General features: G+C 36.6%; 1 protein-coding gene across 2 annotated transcripts in view; it reads right to left on the bottom strand.

Annotated features, from left to right (window-relative positions):
• The window catches only part of LOC134748025 (inositol-trisphosphate 3-kinase A-like), a 182,916-nt gene that overhangs the window by 147,811 nt on the left and 12,295 nt on the right, over positions 1-22,810 (bottom strand). The window contains exon 2 of one of the 2 annotated variants that reach the window (XM_063682740.1): positions 1,021-1,072. The exons of the other annotated variant lie outside the window; for it this stretch is intronic. The gene's annotated coding sequence lies outside the window, so the exon portion shown is untranslated. The remainder of the gene's footprint in view (positions 1-1,020; positions 1,073-22,810) is intronic. 2 annotated transcript variants of the gene reach the window in all.

Raw genomic sequence — 22,810 nt, 5'->3', positions numbered from 1 at the left:
GAGTGCGTGCTAAAAACATGTAATTATAAGTTAACATCCGTCATTAGTCTGTAGGCATATATTTTTCATTATTTAAAAAGGTACTATTTCGATGATGAATCTTTGAGATAATTCGTGTGAGTATAATTAAGAACGGTATTTCGTATAATAAAAGCGCAGAAGTTACGTTCTTACATTTTGTTTTTTTTTATACCACGTCGGTGGCAATCAAGCATACGGCCCGCCTGATGGTAAGCAGTTACCGTAGCCTATGGACGCCTGCAACACCGGAGATATTACACGCGCGTTGCCGACCCTTATCTTACATCCATTATCTTACACAACTGAATCATCAAATCAAATCAAATCAAAAATATTTATTTATATAAATAACGGTATTTACAAAACAGGTGTTATACAAAGTTTTCATGAAGATTATTAACCTCTATCTAGCCGCACACACATCAAAACTAAAAAGATTCAAAATATAATGGATCAGGGAACATTTTTATGGTCCTCTGACTAAAGGGTATAGGTACTTATATATTTTATTTCATCTGATGAATACCTATACTATACCTACAAAATTTTCAAACAACTACAAATTTTCTTCTCTATTATCTCAAATATTCGTAGGCAAACCTGAGCTAATTTGGTCTGCTTTTCCTTATGAGGCGCGTGTGAAAAACACACTGAGTAATTATTTATAACTGACGGATTAGATTAGGAGACTCAGGGAATTTAATGCTATAATAGCATGATTTGAACATATTTCTGACATAGTAATTGAAAAAAAAACTGGCAAATTTTCTTCGAAACTCTCTTAAATAATATATATTATAGTATTTATTATTTTATTATCCAAAATTAATATTGCACACATGACACGAGTAGACTTAAGTGACTTTATTCAATACTTAGTTCATTGTAAGCCTGCGATATTAAACGGAACTGAAAGATCCACCTTTTGCACATTAGTGCACAACTGTATCATAAAATATGGTAGAAAAACATTTGACGCAGTGCGTGAGGGAAACCTACCTTTCAGTGACTCGTTTGGAAATTTACGGGGACTTTAACATCGCCATACGATCTGAAACAAACAGGATTAAAATTAATGGTGATATCCATACTTATATAATCCATACTAATATTATAAATGCGAAAGTCTGTCTGTTTGTCTGTCTGTCTGTGTGTTCCCTCTTCACGCTTAAACCGCTGAATCGATTTAGATGAAATTTGGCATAGAGATAGGTTGAGTCCCTGAGAAGGACATAGGATAGTTTTTATCCCGAAAATTATCCCTTAAGAAAGTAAAAAGCGGGGTGGAATTGAGATAATTAACGAAGTGCCTGCTAACTTGTGTGCATAATATGCTCAAATTTAGATTGCTATGAAATTTTTTCCAGGCGCTATTCTTACTCTAGCTGCGGTTACTAAGTCCACGCAGACGAAGTCGCGGGCAAAAGCTAGTACTTATATAATATTATAAATGCGAAAGTCTGTCTGTCTGTGTGTTACTTCTTCACGCTTAAACCGCTGAATCGATTCAGTTGGAATTTGACATGGAGATAGTTTGAGTCCCGGGGAAGGACATAGGATAGTTTTTTTCCCGGAAATCACCCACAAAGTGAGATAATTTATGCATCGCCTGACAATGATGTACATTTTATCAAGGCGTTAGAAGTTAGAATTGTAGAAGGAAGTCGGTACAGGGAATCAATAAAAAGCAGATTGGATAAAAAAGAAGCTACCCAAAATACTAATTCTACGCAGACGGAGTCGCGGGCAAAAGCTAGTCTTATTATAATTTGAAAATTTTATTTTAAAGACATGAGTTTGCATGGAAATGGCGGAAAATGCCCAAATGTTTTTAGAGAACATTCCTAATGATGAGCGGTAGTGCATGCCGACGTTTAAAATAATGTGGCCTTTGTGATACAGATCACCTTGGCAGTTAAACATAAGCCTACTCGTATATCTTGTAAACAGCTTCATCTCATAACTCCACCAAATGATTTATCTTCAGTTACCCGTTAAACAGCACTTTACGACTCAGTGACATCTTAGTGATATTAATATCTTCAGAACTACATAATATAAGTATATATCCACAAATATACCTAAGCACCTTTGTGTAACTATGATTTAATAATACACTTAAAATTGATGTCTTTAGAATAGCCTGCCATTTTGCCTGTCTCTTTCCCCACATTCTTTCACTTCCCATGTAACTATATATTTATCCCATGGAACTACATATTATGTTTAATCACTAAACGGACCGAAAAAGTTTTAATAATTGTATATGCCGAAAATAAAAAAGCAAACTATTTTGGCACAAGAGACACATACTCTAATAACCTCTAAAACACATACTTAATATAAAAACCTGTAATTACCCCAGAAATAACCTACACCATATCCGTTACTATAATTCGATTCACTTTTCATTGCTATTGTATCCCATAATTGTATACAGCCACGTTAATCGCCAAACGAGCTACAATTACTGCCGCTATTTGGAATAAAAACGTCATTAAAGTAGACTAATACCCGCCTGTAATTGTGGTTTTTGCTTCGCGGTTCCCGTTTTAAACGATTGCTGGGAATAAAGTAGGTACTTGTTTTGTACTACTAAGAATAAGCAATCTTAGTAAAAAGATGGTTTAGGTACTCAAAGTGTAATTTTATAAGCTATGGTAGAAAAACATTTGACGCAGTGCGTGAGGGAAACCTACCTTTCAGTGACTCGTTTGGAAGTCCTTTAGTCCTCGTCCCCCTTTAATTCATACATACAGTTAGTAAAAGACGGGTAATCTATCTCGCGGCAAGATACTGTCGCGCCAATCATGTGCTCGGCCTACTGCTGTCAAATATCATGAGACTAATTTCGATTTTCTTAGCATTTTCAGAAGTAGGTATCTACGGTGAAATATAAGCCCTAAAATCTACACACATACCTACATTACCTACATATCGTAAACCCTCTATGGCGCGTTCAATAACCGCAAATTACAGCCAACATAAAGATAAAATATTTTGTTAGTACAAATTTCATATCTGTGAAAATGTTATTATTCGATTTCAATTTTATTATGATATGAGCGAAACACAGAGGATATGAGAAAGAAAGGAGTGAGTGCTGAGGTGACGAAAGATAGAGGAGAATGGAAGAGAAAAACATGTTGTGCCGACCCCACATAACGTGGGATAAGGGCAGGAAGAAGAAGAAGATGAGCGAAACACACTTCTATTATGATTTCTTCATTATATAGCAGTCACATAAAGTACTATTTCTAAGTTTTTATCAATATATCTGGACTCCTATAAACATTTGTATCACTCACTTACAAAGTTTAATTTCGAGTTTTTATGATTCGCTCTCGGAATTCCTTATGAGCAGATCGATGGAATGCAGCCTTGTAATTTCCTTTTATTGTAGTAGTAAAAACCAAAAGACATCATTAATTTGTGTTTCAGATTCTTTAAGAATAATCAATGACTGTTTTTGCTGTCACGGAACACATACTAACTTAAAATGAGTACTCTCATAAATATTGTTGGCTTGATTAATGGTTAAAAGGTGATTAATTCATCAGGCGTAGATTGTGCGAAACTAATAAATAAATTGTAACACGGATCTGCAAGTATTTTTACCGAATAATATTAATTAATTCTTATCTATCTTATCTATTATCTTATCTTATCTTATCTTAATGGTTCTCAACATCTTTTAACTTTTAACATGACTAATATTTTTATTTATTTTTTTGCTTCATAATCTAATTTTGACATGCACATTTTTTATGTATATTTGAGAAGTCGTTATAAATACGAGTTTTTTATTAATTTTTTTTTATAATAAGTACAACCGCTGTGGCAGGGCCGCCGTCATATAATTATCATCCAACTCTTGTCAGTGCTCTACACGAGCGCTATTTACTAATATAATGTTATATTAATTATAGAATGACAAGAAGATATACTAAGTACACAAAAGCAAGTGCATCGATAAGGTTGTTAAACATGCCCTCTTTTGTTCTAGGCTAGGTACTAATAGAAATATTAACCTATATCAAATATTTATCTAATTACGTCAAGCGTGCAACTAAGTAATAAAAACGTGGCTTTACTCATCCGAGGCAGTGAGAAACACAATTAGGGAAAGGCGGCATTGTTCAGGATTGGCTCTATTCGCCTAAAAGTTTGAGAACTACTAAAAGCGCCAGGAGCTCACAGCACGATATTCGCATGTCACTCACGTATCTCATAACCGATGCACGTGTGTACGTGCTTTACATTTTTACTAATCATACTTTACTACTTTTTTTAGTATACACGTCTATGTAACATCTTTATTAGATCGTTAGGAATAAGATGAGTTTATTACCTTTGATGGTACTAACCAAATCGCTAATACTAATCTTATCTAATACGTTAGAGGGGGCTTTATACCTTATACCTATGTAAATTAGTGTTCGTATCTCATACCAAACGCAGTAGTCATTAATTATATTAGTGGTCACTGCTTGTAGTGCTTACATAATAGTACATTACGATACATATGCGAAAAATAGGAAATTCAAAACGATTGGCGATAAATTAAAACACGACGAATTACCTATTCGCACATGTATCGTTCAACGTTATACACTACATATATATTATTGCCCTTTAAATTTTCGTTGCGTAGTGTTTTAATTATCGCACTAGTGCGATAAAGTAACACCATATGTACTGTAAAGTCTGTACAGAACTTTTCATCACACTTGCGCAGCAAGCGTGCTATTTCACGCAAGGCAGCGGGAGCTAAGGTCTATTTTACTCCCGCGGGATTTTTATTATGTCACTAACTCATACATATGTATCAAAAAAGTTTTAAGTAAAACACTTGTTAAAAGTCAAGGTATAAAATGAGTTTTACTTTCAAAATACTAACGTTTATATGAAATAAAAAATATGAAATCGGATTATATCGCATATATATATTGAATTATTATATTGAATTTATGATACATCCCGACGTTTCGAACCCTTTACAGCGTTCGTGGTCAACGGGTGACTGAGGAAAAACTACAATGTGCAAAACTAACCACATACAAAAATAAGGAACCATAATAAACTATGAACTTTAAGGCTGGTTATACACGCAAAATCTGTTCATAAGGCTAGTTAGTATAGTATAAAACAAAGTCGCTTTCCGCTGTCTGTCTGTCCCTATGTATGCTCAGATCTTTAAAACTACGCAACGGATTTTGATGCGGTTTTCACCTATCAATAGTCATTCTTGAGGAAGGTTTTAGTGTATAATGTGTAAAGGTTTCGTGTAACCCGTGCGAAGCCGGGGCGGGTCGCTAGTTACAAGTATTTTCAAGTAAAGTCTATACGTGATAAAGCTACGCCGGCTCTAACCCTACACCTCTGACCCGAAAAGATTTAATTCCCTCCTAAATTGTAGGAGGGTATCCCAATCCCCATATGGGACCGGAAAGAAACTCGTCGGGACACATCTTTTCAAAACATATTATACTCAGAATGTCCAACATCATCCAACACTAAGGTCTCACAGTCTGTCTCGCTTGCTCCTTTATGAAATGGACTACAGGATCCCAAGCGCCAATCTGTGGTAGAGAAAAGCCATCTTCCCTATTAAAGTTTGGATATTGCTTAATCTTAATGGCCTTGCGCAGCATTCTGGGTATGTAACGCTTCTCCTTACCAAGAACCAGAGGCAGACCTAGTTAGGTTTATTTCATGAGTAACTAACGCGGTAACCGAAGACAATATTACTAACGTTTATAATTTAATTGTTTTGTTTATGCTTAAAGATATTTACATTACACACCAATATTGATTTTGACATTGCATGCAGCAATGCAATGCTGCTTTGCTGCCGCTGCGCTGCATGCGCTTTATTTTACAATTTTCATTGCTTGACTTGCTTAAATCATTTATAAGTAGATATTTCGGTTAATAATATACGTAGGGTATTATATAATACATACACAGTGTGGAAAAAATTAATGGGCCCTGGAGGGAAAGTACCTTAAAACCTTAAGTTAGCTTATTTTACTTAAAGCAAAGATAGATATAACTCCGTAATAGATGGATACAGTCTAAGGAAAAAACGTGCCCCGAAAATCACGAAAATTTGTTTCTCGATCAGATGTCGCTACTACCTTTGGCCTACTCTCGTATAGAGGGCGTTGACGTATCAGTGAAAGAACATGGGTCAAAATAATAAAAATAATTAATGCAAATAAAAAAATCATTTGTCCATATTTTAACGTATTTCTATAAATTTTTATTTTTAGTTTTAAAGTATGTCGATAGATGGCAGTGAATTTACAGTGGTTACAAAATTTACTATGACAGCACCGCTCTATCTTATTATATCCTCTTTGCTGATGGATAACGTCCTGTTTTCGTTATTTGCTATAATTTCACCATTCGTCTGTGTGTTTAGGATCCCATATTTTTTTTACACATTACATTTTTCAGTCACTTTTTTGCATTTATTAATACATTTATACGGCACGACCGACGAAAGGTTAAGCTTTATAAGAGTACATAAAAAAAGGATTACTGATTATCTGTTTAAAATGTCGCAAGAGGAGCACACCACCGCCACTGACGTCATACGCAGCCTTGCGCGCGAGTGCCCTTCTCGGCTAAAACGCTTAATTTAGACAATTCCAGGACAAACGGGCGCGACTACTGGCAATGTTATTTATAACATCGCTTCCGCTACAAATCGGTCAACTACTATTATATAATCTATTGAAGGTTCTTTGACGAATTAATATGTAGAGAGGACTTCCATATTTATATAGTTTAAAAGGAAATTACTAATAAAAATAATTTTATAAGCTAAGGTTTATTCCAACTTTCCAACCGTCAATTTCGAGGTTTTTTTCTTAATTCAATAGTTATTCCTGACCATAGATTTTCGCCAAAAGATTTAATTAGTTAATATTTTCTCTTAATACTTATTAAAGTGAAACTAAATTTTTTTATATTCAAATTTACAACTTACTAAACATTTATATTCTCGCCAAACTGTTACGTTTGATGGCGAAATGCGCTTAGTTTATTCTATCGACTCAAAATCGATCCAAAAACCCCAATGTAACGTAACCGTGAGATCCTTAACAACCTATGCGTAATCGGAGAGCTTACTTATACCGATTTCTTTAGTCTTTGACTCGTGTATGATAAGTAAGCCATATTAATAATTAATTACAGCGCCATTCCGCGTTGAGTAGCCGAATTACATTGGCGTTGGGCCAGCTTTTGTAAGGTAAATAAAGAGGGTATTTATTAAGTTAAGATTAAAAACGCAATTTTAATAGCCTAAATCGAATAATTGTCCGAAAATTTTCAGTTAAAGTTAAATGCTTTAATCCGAAATAGTTATTTGTTATACAAGGGTGCAAAGTTGTATTTTACCCGCGAGTGTGAAATTGAAACACGAGCAAGCGAAAGGATTCTATAGTTGAACCACGAGCGAAGCGAGTGGTTCTAAGAAGAATCCTGAGCGTAGCAAGTGTTTCAACACACGAGAAGTAAAATACATTTGCATCCGTGTGTAACACAAAACTTTTCACCTCACTATAGCGAGGAAAGTGTTAGATCATCTTCATCACTGAAATCACTAATTTTTTTACGATATTATAACAAAAAACTGGAAATTCTGTATTTTTAAGTGAGAAGCTTTTAAGTAAAAATTTTGTTGACAATGTTGACATTTCTGACGTATGAAATGTCAATGATGCGTTTTGAAATTGCATCGACTCAACTTGTGCGTTCAGAATTATATTTAACATCATTATTAAAAAACTAACGTTTCTTATGGAACTTTAAGGTTTATGACATAAAATCATTAAATAAAGCTAAATTTGGTATTTTTTATTAGATTCTCAAACCATTTTTTAATGATAATTAATATCAAACGAATCATTATTATGAGCGTTTTACGTTTTGTTATCTGTCAAGCTACTTAAACATGCTCCATCTAAGGTCAAATTACTTTCCCCACTAGTGGATAAAATGCGTTTTTCCCTGCCTGTTTTAAAGGATAAAAGACAACATTCCGAGCTAGTGAGGGGAAAAAAGTTTTACTTGCATCGTGGTTTCATAAAACCACACAAATATTTCACACAATTGCACCGAAAGTGATGTAAGGCTATAAAATCCGGATATCTAACCATTGCGTGTTAATCTAGACTTAAATTTAGTTTCGAAAGATTAATTGCAGTCTAGTATCTAGGAAATCGTTTCGCGTTCAAGAAACCTAGGTACATACTTTTCTTTTTCAGTTACGGCCTTCGATTTGTGCGGCGACATCGCCTTTCTTAATAAAATGTTTTATTGTTAAAACAAATTGAATCTTAATTACGTAATGTTCAATATTTACTGAAACTAAATTCTTAGCTCAAAGTTCAAAGTTGTAAATTACGATTTTACCCTTTCAATAGGACAATTAAAAATAAGTTTGTTAATTTAACGAAGTAGTGATCTGATGAAAATAGGTATTATTTAATTTGTCAGGCAGTTGTATTCGACACTCGATATACCAATAAATACGTGTTTTAGTTCTGAAAATATACAGTGACAAATAAATATATCATTAGAATTATTGTTTAATAAAACTTGTAATAAATAATTTTTCTAAAACTGAAACCCGTGAAAGTTTGTCATTCCCCAGAAATCACATAAATGCGATTGAGAATCACTTCAAATGCAATTTAATTTTTTAATGGTATTTCAATTTAAGACAAAATAAATATCTTCCTGGCAATGAATGTATTGTTTTAAATTATTTATCTACACTCATATCATAAACCCTCTATGATGCCTTCAAAATCTGTAAATAATGGCCAACATTAAGATAAACTGTTTTATTACAGTTTATTCAAATTTCGAACATCTCTGATAAACAAAGAAATTTTATTTGACCTCTATTCTAATATCAGTCGAGATGACGTTATATTCGAAATGAAATGTCAATTGCATACAAATTTGACAAATCTCGCTTGTTAGTTGGTATCGAACGATATGGCATGGCAATCGACCCCCACTCTAGTTTGTCTATGAATTTAAAAAAAACTACGGATGTGTGACATGCGTGAAAAAAGTTTTTGCGCGAAATTTAAACACTAAACTAATTAATCGATTTTTTATTAAAAATTAATGAATATATTTTTTTTGCATTCATTACGTGTCTATCTATAAAATGAAAACAGTTCTAAAAAATTGTCATCGTCCCTATTGTTCGATGTGTTTAACTATCCTACTTAAGTCCGTTTTCATAGACATCACGGAACACAGGACAATGATCATCTTGCCTTTACCTATTGTTGGATGCCCAATGGAGTTTAAATTAAAAACTAATATACCAATAAGTTGATTAGCGGCAAAAGGTCTATCATAAGTTATAATATTACCTACATACCTACCACCATATAGTACCAGGCTACTATACTAATCAACATAAATAAACATAAGCCTTTTGCCCTGAAACCGTCAGAGTTATCAATGCTTATCAGCGCATCTAGGTCAAACGGTTGGAAACTTGATTTTCAGAGAATAACGTCACTGTACCTGTAAATTGGCATTTATGCAAGTATGAACTATATTTATTTCTCCGAAATCACCATGTCATCACACGTATTTACACAACTAACTTAGTACTGATCCCATAAACTTAAACCATTCATTATTTATAAATACTACCTACATGTAAAAAATCTGTCATAATCTGTTTCTATTTTTGTCATTTCTGTAGTCTCATTCTATGTTTTAGGATCTAAACGATCTTTGCACAGACTTTGTAAACGTCATATTTTCATAGAAATTTGATGAAGACATTGCCAGATTGCCACACATTGTCACTGCAAATGCCAAGCCAAACTTCAGAAGCAGTATTATTTTAACGTTAATGAAGACATGCCAGATTGCCACACATTGTCACTGCAAATGCCAAGCCAAACTCTAGAAGCACTACCATTTTAAAAACTGAAGAAGAGTTGCTAAGTAAAACCTATTGTTACTTGTTTAGTGTACTACTTTAATACATATTTAGTATTATGTGTAATGTGTAATTCATCAGGTAGGTGTACGTCCGAGAAGGAAAACAAATGGAATGCGCACTTACATTTTCATGTGATTCTAGAACATTAAATCACGATACCGGAATAAAATTTAAATAATCTGAAGGTCACCCCTAAAAATAAGAGCAAACTGCATAAAAACGTTTTGTTACACAACATTACAGATTTGTAAGTTAAAATGCCGACAAGATTTAGGGCAATGACCACAGTGGTATTATTTCTGCCAGTATTCTAAGATTGTTTGAAGTGACATTTATGTCGAGGCCAATTATGTCTTTTCTGTTTCCAATGTAGTAAATCAGACAAAGGAATTCTCAGAAAGTACAAATATTTACTTCCAAACAGTTGTTCTTGGCAAAAAGAAATTTGGTCGAGTGTTTCCATACCACCGGAAAAAAACACTGCTCTAGAGTAACCACTATTCGTTGTAATAAATAAAAAACCGGCCAAGTGCGATTTGGACTCGCGCACACGTTTGTTGTATGGGAGCCCCACTTAATTATTTGTTTTATTCTGTTTTTAGTATTGATTGTTATAGCGGCAACAGAAATACATCATCAACGGGACCCTATTACTAAGACTCCGCTGTCCGTCTGTCCGTCTGTCTGTCTGTCACCAGGCTGTATCTCATGAACCGTGATAGCTAGACAGTTGAAATTTTCACAGAGGATGTATTTCTGTTGCCGCTATAACAACAAATACTAAAAAGTACGGAACCCTCGTTGCGCGAGTCCGACTCGCACTTGGCCGGTTTTTTTTGTAATTTGTTACGCACTTATTTGTTTGATGTAAAATAGAATACCTAAGGAAAGTGCCCTTGGAACTAACAGAATGAATGATAATTAATCTAAATAATAAAAAACCTGTATATAAATCGACATAAAATCCATGGCCTTGGTCCTTAAAGTTTGTACTCAAAACAAACTCAACTACTGTAATTACAATTACACTGTAATCTTGTGGTAAACGGAACCACGACTAAAGCATTAGTTTGCCAGTGTCGTAATAAATCATATTATTATAATATATCTCTACTTACCTACAGTCCGCCTGGCATCATCTTTATTTATTTGTTTATTTAAAAAAAATTAAATCAGGCAACAATACACACACACATAATATATACAAAAATCAATTGAATTACTGCGATTTCGATGGCAAAGTATGAATTATGTGATTTATAGTACTTATCTCTTGTACATTGAAACCACTATAACTGTACCCTTAGCCACTGTATACCTAAGATTGAAAATTTCTACTGGAGGTCGGCTGTCAGTTTCGTCATAAAAGAGCCTATTTTAGTTTAGTGACTATTCTTAGTAAGCAAAACTTCAACTTTTATCTTTATCTACAGAAAAGATCTGAGTACAAAACTACCCGTTCATTCGTACGCAGAATTACTTTCGGCTACGCTTCACAAAAATAACAAGTTGTAACACAATACAGAGATAACATAACACCAGTATAGTGATGTTTATGGCAAAAAAAAATCATTTTTGGTACAAGCTTTTATCGCTGACTGTACTTTTCTTTCCATAGGAAACAAATACTCATCGAGACAATTCTAACAACCCCAAACACAATTAGTTTACGTTGTTTTATCACAGTTTTCCCATGGCCACCTCCTGTCTCCATCATGAGATCAGCTCCATGTCATCATAATATTGCATTGTCATCCGATTTACATATGTTAAATATTTCAGCTCAATCGGAAATCGGGTCGGCAACGCGCGTGAAATATCTCCGGTGTTGCAGGCGTCTATAGGCTACGGTAACTGTTTACCATCAGGCGGGCCGTATGCTTGATTGCCACCGACGTGGAATAAAAAAATATATAAAAAATCGGGAAGTGGGTTAAATTTAGCTTCCATGATTTGACCCATTACTAACATACTAACAGGGCAAGTTAAATAATAGTGATTACAAATATTGTCTTCGGTTACCGCGATAGTTCTCATGAAATAAAACTATGAAATTGGATTATATCGCGTATATTGAATTTAGTATACATCCCGACGTTTCGAACCCTTTACAGCGTTCGTGGTCAACGGGTGACTGAGGAAAACTACAATGTGAAAAACCACCCACATACAAAAATAATATAAACTTTAAGGCTGGTTATACATGCAAAATCGGTTCATAAGGCTATCCGATAGCGATATAATCCGATTTTATAGTTTTATTTCAATAGTGATTACTATTCAATAGCACATGCACTGAAATTACATTAATACCTGGTAAAAAAAAGCAAACGTTTATGTTCCGGCGAAATAGAAATTTCCATGACAAGTAAAGAAAAGTAACACCAGTGTGTGTACCCCGGTCAAAACAGCGGCCGTCACGGTTTCTAATCGGACTAATGTATTCTTAACTGATGTATTGACGCCATTTCTCTTGTAATCTGTTATGGAGGAAAGTTAAAACAATGTAATTATGATTTTATTGTTGGATAAGAAACTAGAGTCAGTGATTAAGTAAGATTTTTGCCGTAATCGCACGTTCTGACTAGCGAATGGACATAACCAAAACGATCTAGTTAATCTATATCTAGTAAATTTTAGACTATTTGAAACTCTAGCCCTTACCACGTTGAGGAGACAGATGTCTCCTAAGATTCATAGATTTTGTTGAACATCATTTCAATCATGTCAATATTTTATTTAAACAGTTTTAAATGAAAAACTATTTTTATTACATTTAGGATTTTAGGAAGAATGGATACTTTCATTGCTAACTGTGGATTGTTAGGTGACGAAGACACCTACATACCTAATAGAAAAAGATAACACAAAGATAAGATACACAAGCAGGGGCGTATTTACCCTAGGGCCAAGGGGGCCATGGCCCGGGGCGGCAGGCTGCGGGGGGCGGCGCAGGCCGCCGCTGGCTTTCAGTTTCGAGTGCCTCAGTGGCGCCCCAAAAAATTTTTTTTTGTGGTGTTACTGGTACTAGACATAATTTAATTAAAAGTAAGTAACTATTCGTTGTCTATTGCCAGTAGTCACATCAAATATTTTACAGCGCGTTTGCGCCCCTTTGCCTTCTACCTTAATTCTTTACCCACGTCTGATTGTCGACGAGTTCTCATGATGTCGCCCTGTGACGTCGCTTTTCACATCGCCCTAAGGCCACGGGCTCCCGTTAATGCTTTTTGGCCCTGGTCTGCAACAAACGCCGTAGGTCGCGTCCGGCGTGACGCTGTACGTGACGTACGAATGCTTACTATGGAAATGCACTATAGTGGTCTCTCTCACACGCCAGACGCGGCGCACGGCGGCGTCTGGCGACCTACGGCGTTTTTTGCAGACCAGGGCCTAACTTGACGTCGGCATTAACGCCGTGAACGACGTCTAGACGCCGGCCATTGCGTCAGCAGTCGCTATACTTCCTACGGTAAATAAAGGCATCGAGCGCGCCAGGCGCGTTTTTGTACGACGTCCGTACCTCTGTGGCGCACGGCGTCCAGATGCTGACGCCGACGTCAACCGAAAACCGTACACTATTAACACTATAACTATTGAGTATAGAATTCAGAGGAGAGAGGAGGAGAGACCAGGGAGTTGGCAAACGGGTCAGTCGGAGCCTAGCACAAAAAACTAAGCGCGTTTTTTTAGTGGGTTCTAAATTTCGCATCATTCATTTAGTGGTTAATTTCTCAGCAAAACACTAATCAACATACGCAAAAATCATATTGAAAGATAGAACTTATAATACCTATAGTGTTATTGAATAAAATTAGAGTTCGGACACGACACGACATGGTTAGTTGTTTCAATGGTGAACAGCAAGGCAAGGAGACCGAGATACTGGACAGCAGAGCCCGAAGGGAAACATAAGGTGTATAGTTAAAAAAACAAACAGACGGACCGCAAGCAGGGTATTGAGCTAAAGACCCTAGGATGCCGAAGGGAGCGCACCACGTAATGCCGAGATGCTGCAGAACCGCTATTATAGGTACGACCCAATTTACATTGTTATTACTAGTGGCTCTGTTAGCTGTAGACCTCGCGTTAAGCTTAGAAAATGTAAAAGTAAAAAATACTTAGTTCGTTGAGTCGTTATCAGAGTGAACCCACAATGGCCTTAAGCGCCATATAGATAGGCGCTTTTAAGTCCTTTATGCCAATAACCGCATTTTGAAAAATTTCCTAAAACTGGATCGACAAAAAAAAATATTTAATCATAGAATCTCGTCACAAAATTTCACGAGAATCTGTTAAGAATTGCGACCTGGCCTTAAAACGAAGACCTTCATAAAAATTATGGCGGACTAAAAGGTCAGATTGCGAGCCCTGAAAAGCTTAAGTCGCGCTTTCCAGAAGACCCGAAGTATTCCTGAATTTCCAGCAAGTCGCGCCTTCGTTTTAATTTGAGCGAACGCCAAAGGTCGAGTAGCAGGAGAGCCGAGATCACATTGGTTCCAAGTTCCAAGCCAACTCCAATAGTCTCCTCTCCTCCAGCTCGGTCTTCGACCTTGCATGGACGCTCTTTATGCGGAGCTCGGCCTTTGGTGTCACTTTAACGTGGTCATTGTTCCAATCCCAAACACAGATTTTTCCCACCTCGACCTTTGGCTTTGCGCGGAAGAGCGCTGCAATTGGACGATCCGGGACTTTAGCACTATGCAGAGTTCGTCTTGGCCGTAGGTTTTTGTCCCAGCTCAGCTCCACTGAAGCACGCCCTTTAAGTCTCTTGGGTCCGCAGAAAACTTGTATCATATTCGTAGCCTTTCAGGCTCCCTTAGCAGTGCAGTTCGGCCACACAGGGCAGTACACCGCTATCGGACGCTCCGGGTCTCCGGCCTTATGCAGAGCTCGGCCGTCGGCATCGCTCACAATTGGCTATAGGTTTGATTCTAAGCTCTGCAGAAAGGCACTGAGAAAAAAATATGCTTTTGTGTTTATTTCATGGTGCATTGGGGGGCGGCAGAGGCCCAATGGCCCGGGGCGCCAAATATGTAAATACGCCTCTGTACACAAGTAACAATTTTATATTTTAACTACTAATTAACATCCTGTTATAAACAAAGATAAGATACCTACCAACATACACGAGGCGTGAAACCAATATTACTTATGTGTTACTTCATTGTAATATATCCTGTAGCCTTCTGGAAGGCCTTAAGAAAATGTAGCTTCCTACTCACAGATATGCATCGGTTACGGTCTACTTGCATTTGTCAGTCTGTAATTTTTACGAGTTTGTAAATCAAAAAATTGAAACATTTTGGCGTGTGTTTGTAAAAAGATATAGATGGTTTATAGTAGATAGGTTTCTTTAGTATTTGCACAATATACCAAAGTATTGGTCAAAGACTTCGTGGAAGAAATCGTACGCTGGATGTTAAGAACGGCAGAGCACGTCGCCAGGATCGAATACAGTCACAGTGGACTTAGCACAGGAGCGTCGCGAAAATATCTCGCCCGCGAGATACGACGACCCATCCCTCTTTAATTAATACAGTTAGAAAAAAAACAGAAAGTCTATCTCGCGGGCGACAAACTTCCTAGTGGAAACCAGCTATTTAACATCCGCTATCGTGGCAAACCACCCACGAGAGGCAGATGTCAATCAATGGAGAAGCGCGGAGAAAAGGAGTGTCAAGAAGCGGGCGCTTTAAACTCTTTAAAGCCTACTTGAAATAAATAGAAGGTAGACTTAAATGTAATGTTTTAAAATTCCTTTTAAGATGTAGGGACAATCATGGCTAATTATACGCCGTGGTATAGGGTCTAAGCGCAGAAGGATTATTAATATGATCATAAACGAGAAGTAAGCTTTTCCAGCCATCAAGAAATTGCATATAAGTTTAGGTTTGCGTAACGTCCCAAGGAAAACCACAGTTTGCAACTCATGTCCTACGTCTTTTAGGCCAGTAAGTGTAATTCGTCAGCCCAAAGATGACACGAACCGTGACGAAACCGCCGCAATTCGTTTGCGTTGCGAAACTTTAAGGCTGATCCCAACGGTTATTAAACGCATCGTCCGCTGAACCAGTTTAGTGCTACCTGAACCAGTTTAATTAGAAATATTTATAATCATCTTTTCAAAAAAATACGTCCACCACATTCTGACTTGTACAGCAGAATGCTGTTTTGTTGTGCAATTAATTTTTCTTTTTGTGTAATTAATAGTTTTTAGGGTAGGTTAGTATTATATTTGCCGATCCTTTAATTATGGTCTGTGCTCTAAATACTCGTACTGTTCACCTGGTTACTGGTTGGGATTTTGCCGCCACAATTTTGCCGCCGTTGAAGCGGCCACAAACCCCACAAAGTTTATTTCTAAAAAGCATTTAGCTGGTACTTTCTCGCCCATTATTAACTATGCACTGGTGTGGTGTGACTCCCCTCAGTGCATGTGTGGTGACCCCGAGCAGATGGTCGAACACATTGTTCTGGAATGCCCTCTCACCAAATTCAAGGGACGGATTGAAGACCTCGCGAACCTCAGTGAAAGGGCCATCGAGTATTTGAAGAGTGCAAACCTCAATCTTTAGATTAGCATTTAATTTAAATCCAGTAACTGTAATGCCATACGATAAATAAATAACTATGCACTTAATTCCTCGTGACATTTATTTTGTATGTTTTCAACATGTATACCTATTTATTAGAAGCGGCGATATTTTATTTGCACATACGTTTAGTTTTGTCATTAGACATTAGATGATTAGATAGAAATGATATCGACTTAAAATGTATATACTTAAATAAAAAAATTCATGCACACTTAAGGCAGCAGGCCAAACAGGCGAGTTATGAAAAATGAGAAATAAATTCCTGTTAGGTAGAAGAGGAAGATACTTGAAACTATATGAGCGAAATAAGAATTATGAGTAAAATGCTGGGAATCTCGAGGTTCCACTTACATTGGTTATCCCGAGACAATACGCCTGCCAAGTGATGGCAACAACACTTGATCGTAAAGCCTCCGTACGTTGGCATTGTTCTTATCTCGCTCATTAAACACTACGGCTCCACTCGTCCTGATACGCAACATCGGCTGATAAGGAGCTAATTTAATAAAACGCCGGTTACAACACCGCTGGTGTAATTTAGAAGGCATTGAAACGTTTGTGTTGCAAAAATATTTTTAATAACGTATATTGTACGTTACTTTTTTACAAGCCGAAATAGTTTAATCACATGTTAACTTGCTTGTACGAGGTACAAAATTGTTATATTATATGATAAAGAAAAGGTGCGACGGACTGGAGTCATTTTTAAGTATATATTAATTTATTTACAGTTCGCAAAACTATTAACTTAGCACACCTGTATACAAATATGTACATTCCTTACTTAAATTTTAAATTTAGTCTTGCATCAATCGTACACGCCATATTTGTTTATGATTCAATATCAAGGCAATAGGCAAGGCAAGCTAATTTAGGGCATTGCGCTACTGTTTGCTTATGATTTTAATTTAGACGGGAAAGTAGAGTATGATATAGTCAACTATAAATTGCATCCGACAATTTAAAAACTTAAATTTAAAGTTTAATTTAACGTTGGTACATAGGTTTAGAATATCTAGGAGACCGAGCTTTGCTCGGAAAATATAAAAACTTAGATGCGCGTTTTTCCACAGATAACACCTACTAGATCGATTTTGTGTCCCCGAAAACCCCCTTATAGCAAATTTCATCGAAATGATTAGCGCCGTTTCCGAGATCCCCGAAATATATAAATAAATATATATACATATGTATATACAAGAATTGCTTGTTTAAAGGTATAAGAAAATTATAATCAACACCTATAATGTAAATTTCTATATAAGAAAACATGCTTCACAGATCGGAGCCGTGGCTACCCGGAATTAGACGATGTGGTCATAATTGATTATTTAATTACACCACTACACTCAGCAAAGGAAGCCGATCTTGTCCGCTCGCTCGTTAGTTGTTAGCAACGCTCATCGCGATGCAGAGGCCATCAATTATGCTGCAATACTGGGTCAATCACCGTTAGCATGTGAAATTACAGAGGGATAGATGGGCCTCGCCTACGTTTCAAGGATTATGACATCATGTTTTTAATGCCGCTAGCGTAATAACTATTTAAATTTCGAGTCGTCCCCCTGACGTAAATGACAAATGAGTGCAACAACTATGACAAAAAGATAATAAAGTCATCCGGGACAATTGAATCTATTATTAGGTAAATGAAATCACTCTAAAAATACAAGCAGTCTAGAGCTCTCTATACTTATACCATTGGTGAACTCTCTTTTATGACTGGCGAAAGTGTGTCATGAATACAAGTGGCTCCAGCTAGACTTCTTGTATTTTTAGAGTAGTGGCTTTCACCCCATAGTTGCAACTGTCCTGGCTGACCTTATTTGATTTATTGATTTTATTGTAGATTATTTCTTGAGGCGCAGGGGATATAAAAGGCGACCGCACTACCAACCACCGCACTTTTCTTGTCATCTTTTGGGCAGGGAATGCCGAGCCCATAGGCATTATATAACTACTTTAAATAAAAAGCAATCGACACGCTGCCTAAAAGAAATTTGAGAGACTGCTTGCTGCCGACTCATACTTATAGTAAAATTTGCACGCTGTAAATCGGCAGAATTGTGCTGGACTAATATTCCGATGTAACATCTGTGTTAACCATGATTCTAGCAAATTAATTACAAATTATTAAAATATAAATTTCCCGGGTTCCTCAAGTTGTCTGCTTATAACACAAATGACTACGGATAGGGTAGACTGAATGGCTCCTCTACACGATGGGCCATCACACTGGCCCACTAAGAAGGGCCAGCGTGTAGAGAGGGTAGTGGTGTCGGATTGTTTATGGCGCGGCGGGATGGCAATGGGATGGCCACGGGGTCGGTTTTTCGTCCGCACATCAAAGGTAGTGGGCCAGCGATGGTGCGTACGCATCAACACGATGCCCATTCCATAGTGCGTGCTCTCAACCATCGCATGGCCATCTCGCTGGTCCAGCATTGGGCCATTGTGTAGAGGAGCCATAAGATCTCTGAATATTGAATCCATTTTTCAATAAACCTATTAACCTATCAGATATCAGATCAAAACATGCGCCTACACAACGTAGTTTACTCTACTATGAAGGTCACTTTCGTCGAGGTTCCCACGATACTCACTAGACATCCGCATGATAATAGTACTTGAAGAATTACCCGTGTCTCAACTATTGAACACTGTGCTTCGTGAGAATTGTACCATCAACCGGAAGAACCGTCAATCCTTCAGGACTGTTGTTTTCAAACCAGTTTACTGAAGATGATTGCGGTGTCAATGTATGAATACGCCAAGTTTGTACAGTGTACATCAAAAAACCTCAAAAACAGACCTTATAGAGAACGAAAAAATAAACAAGCATTATTAAACTAAGTACAAAAACCTATAGATAAAAAATCATGTTCTATGGTATAGCCTTATATTTTTCAAAAACGGTACCTAAAATCATGAAATTCTCGTTACCTAATACTTAAAGCATCAGTAACCTTATCGCTCAAATAAAGAAGTGCACTTACGCTGTGTATTAAATAGAAGTAACGGAATTTTGAGGGATGGTTATAAATATTTTGACATATAAATTATATTCCATACATATACTATGTAACACATAAAAGTAGCACACTGCGGGTAAAATGAGAACAAGTATGTACCTTAACCTGGTAAACGCCGATGCCCTATCCTCCCTACTTATCCAGTCATTACAGAAAGTAATCATAGATCACGTTCTCACGTAGCTAACGGGGCCTGGTCGTGTTGCCATTGCACGCGTGCAAAACCAGAGTAAAAATGATCTCAAGTTCTGTAGCTACTGTACACAAATGGAAAGATCGGTTATACTGGCTTGAGCATCCCACTCTATGTTAGTAAGTGATGGATCCGTATGAAAACCGGGTCGATTTCCTCTTTGTCTCTAACTGTACTCGTTATGTTTGCCTTGCATCGCGTCGGTGCGAGCGGTGCTTTATGGATGCTGCTGGAATAAGAGCAGGCAATTTCCTTCTCCATTGTTACTTCGCCATAGAAATGCTAATGTTCCTTTATTATGTTTAAAATTTTGTAAAAAAATTATAACGCCCGTTACAATTCCTTCTGGGATAGATTGGGACATAAGATTCGTCGGATTACACCGGTCTAAATTATTTAAGACCACAGAAAAGTTATAAGGCCCAACCGTTGCAATTAAATACTTTCAAAAGTAGGCATATCAATCAACCATGGTAACTCCAGGTTTAACCGGTTAACCCCGGGTTAGTTAAGGCGGTTCCCTGAGCCAGAAGGCGAAAAATCTCCTTATATGATCCTGTTTTTCTAAGAGGCGTTGATATTCGTAGACGTGGAAAAAATATATGTAGTTCTTGACTAATATTATCTTTAATATCATAGCTTCCGATACACGAATTATGACACTTCGCTCGATACAATTAATTCCCAAAGTAACCTCTAACTCGGACTTTTAATCCAACTTTACTCGGTTATTTATTATGTGATACTATAAACAAAAAAAGAAGAAATAACAATCTTAACTTAAATAATAATTTCATAGCTTTCGAATTTCGATATTGTAGGGTAACGTTTTTAAAATAAATAAAAATCGACAAAATTTGATTAAAATTGACACTTGGCGCGCATGATCTTTCCCGTTCTTTCTTGCGAAATGTGACAGAGACAGCGGCAAACCGATGGAACGGCCTTAATGGTGCAAGTGGCACTTAGGGAGTAAATTTTGAATAACGCTGATATCACTTTCCTTGCTTTTTATTATTGTTTCTTTTTACGACATTTTAAGTTCTCGATGCAAACTTTCAACCCTTTCAACGGCTAGACCGTTAAAATATTTTACTTCACAGTTATCCCTATTGCGAAGACGTCAGAATCTATAAATTGTATATACAGATGTCAATCACAATGAAATAGTTGATTGTATACAACAAGGGCATAAAGCGATCCATTTTTATCCGAGGCAATTTATTAGGCAGTCAAGCGGTACATGCAGCTACATGCACCTGTTGCTGCTCCGCCGCGAAAGTTATAAATGTAATGTTCTGTTATGTAATGTTTTGTTCTGTTTGTTTTGTCCAACAATTGTAATACTAACTCTAGATTAAGTTATTGTATGACCTAACCCTATGGACGTCAAGTTCGAAATAAAGAATTTCAATTTCAATTAACGAGGACCAATATAGTCGAGGATAAAAATGGACATTTATGCCTGTTATACACTGCTTTTCACTTCGATTGTGAGTAAAGTATACACATACAAAAATATCCAATATTTTAGGTTATTTTACCGTATTTATTCAAGACTAAAGAAAATTGTGCTCGCAGTTTATATGGCAGATTTTGGACTTTATTGCTAAATTGCCTCGGAGAATAACGGATCGCTTTAAGGTCGAAAAAGTAAAGGTACATCACGATTAAAACTATAATTAAAACTGAACTAAAATAAAATAAGACTAAATAAATCTAAAACAAAACTAAGTAAGTATATTAAATCTAAAAGGCCCCTGCGGCATAATACCGAAAACGCTGGCAGCATTTCCTCGCTGGATTGTACGAAATAATAAAAAATAAAAAAAATAAACTAATACGAAATAATGACCCATATGACCCACATCTTGGATTGCCGGTCCAATAAAAAAGGGAAAAATATTAACATTTACGTCAGGATCTGATGATGGGATCCGGTAGAATCTTCTCTCTCTCTTCGAATATTATACACACCGCTTTAGGGACTTTTTAACAATTCGTGCATGTGTCCTCGCAAAGCATCTCGCAAGCACTAAGCAAGTGACGTGAAACTGCGAATGAAAATCATTAAATGATATTTGCAAAAACTTCGTAATAGATGGATACAGTCTAAGGAAAAAACGTGCCTCGAAAATCAAGAAAATTTGATTCTCGTTCAGAGGGCGCTACTAGCTTTGGCCTACAGTCGTATAGATGGCGTTGACGGTTTCGTTTGTTATTTAACAATTTTAACGCATATCAGTGAAAGAAATAATTAATGCAAATAAAAAAAATCATTTATCCATATTTAAATACATTTTATCGTATTTTTATAAATCTTCATTTTTAGTTTTAAAGTGTGTCGACAGATGGCAGTGAATTTACTGGGGTTACAAAATTTACTATGACAGTACCGCTCTAGTATAAGTTACTCTATGATATTTGTTAGATGTTTTGTGAAGACGGGTGTCTTTTTTCTTTGTAAAAGATTATTATGCAGGAAATCAGGCATTTCCGTGACATTGAAATTGAGAGATGCCTTTCCCATTCAATCCTGTAACTGTCGAACTGAAACAGATTAATTACTTAATTTCCACTATAATAAGGCTTTATTCAAACCAGGTTGTAGCACTTCTCTGTTCTCTAGTTGCAGTACTAACAGCATTTCTCATCCAACTACACAGGGCCTAAATTCACTTGAATACTTTATGTGTGTACAACCTTTTCCAATTGACGAAGCCCTTATCTTAGTTAAACCATTGACGTCAAACAACAATCCCTTCACAAGCCGAGCACTCGCAAGTAATCCAGAGGAAACACGGTTTACTATAGCATTAGAGTACATCTGATCTCGGTTTCACACTTGTGTTGGTTCTTGAGGCAATCGCTCGCGGAGCAATGGTGATAGCGTCTTAGATTGCGAAACCCCGCTCATTAGAATACCAGAGGAATATGCGACTGAATTATACGAGTGAAATATGCGCGAACG

This window comes from Cydia strobilella, chromosome 15 (assembly GCF_947568885.1).
Source record: "Cydia strobilella chromosome 15, ilCydStro3.1, whole genome shotgun sequence".
NCBI lineage: Eukaryota > Metazoa > Arthropoda > Insecta > Lepidoptera > Tortricidae > Cydia > Cydia strobilella.
This window is presented reverse-complemented; position numbering and strand designations above follow the sequence as displayed.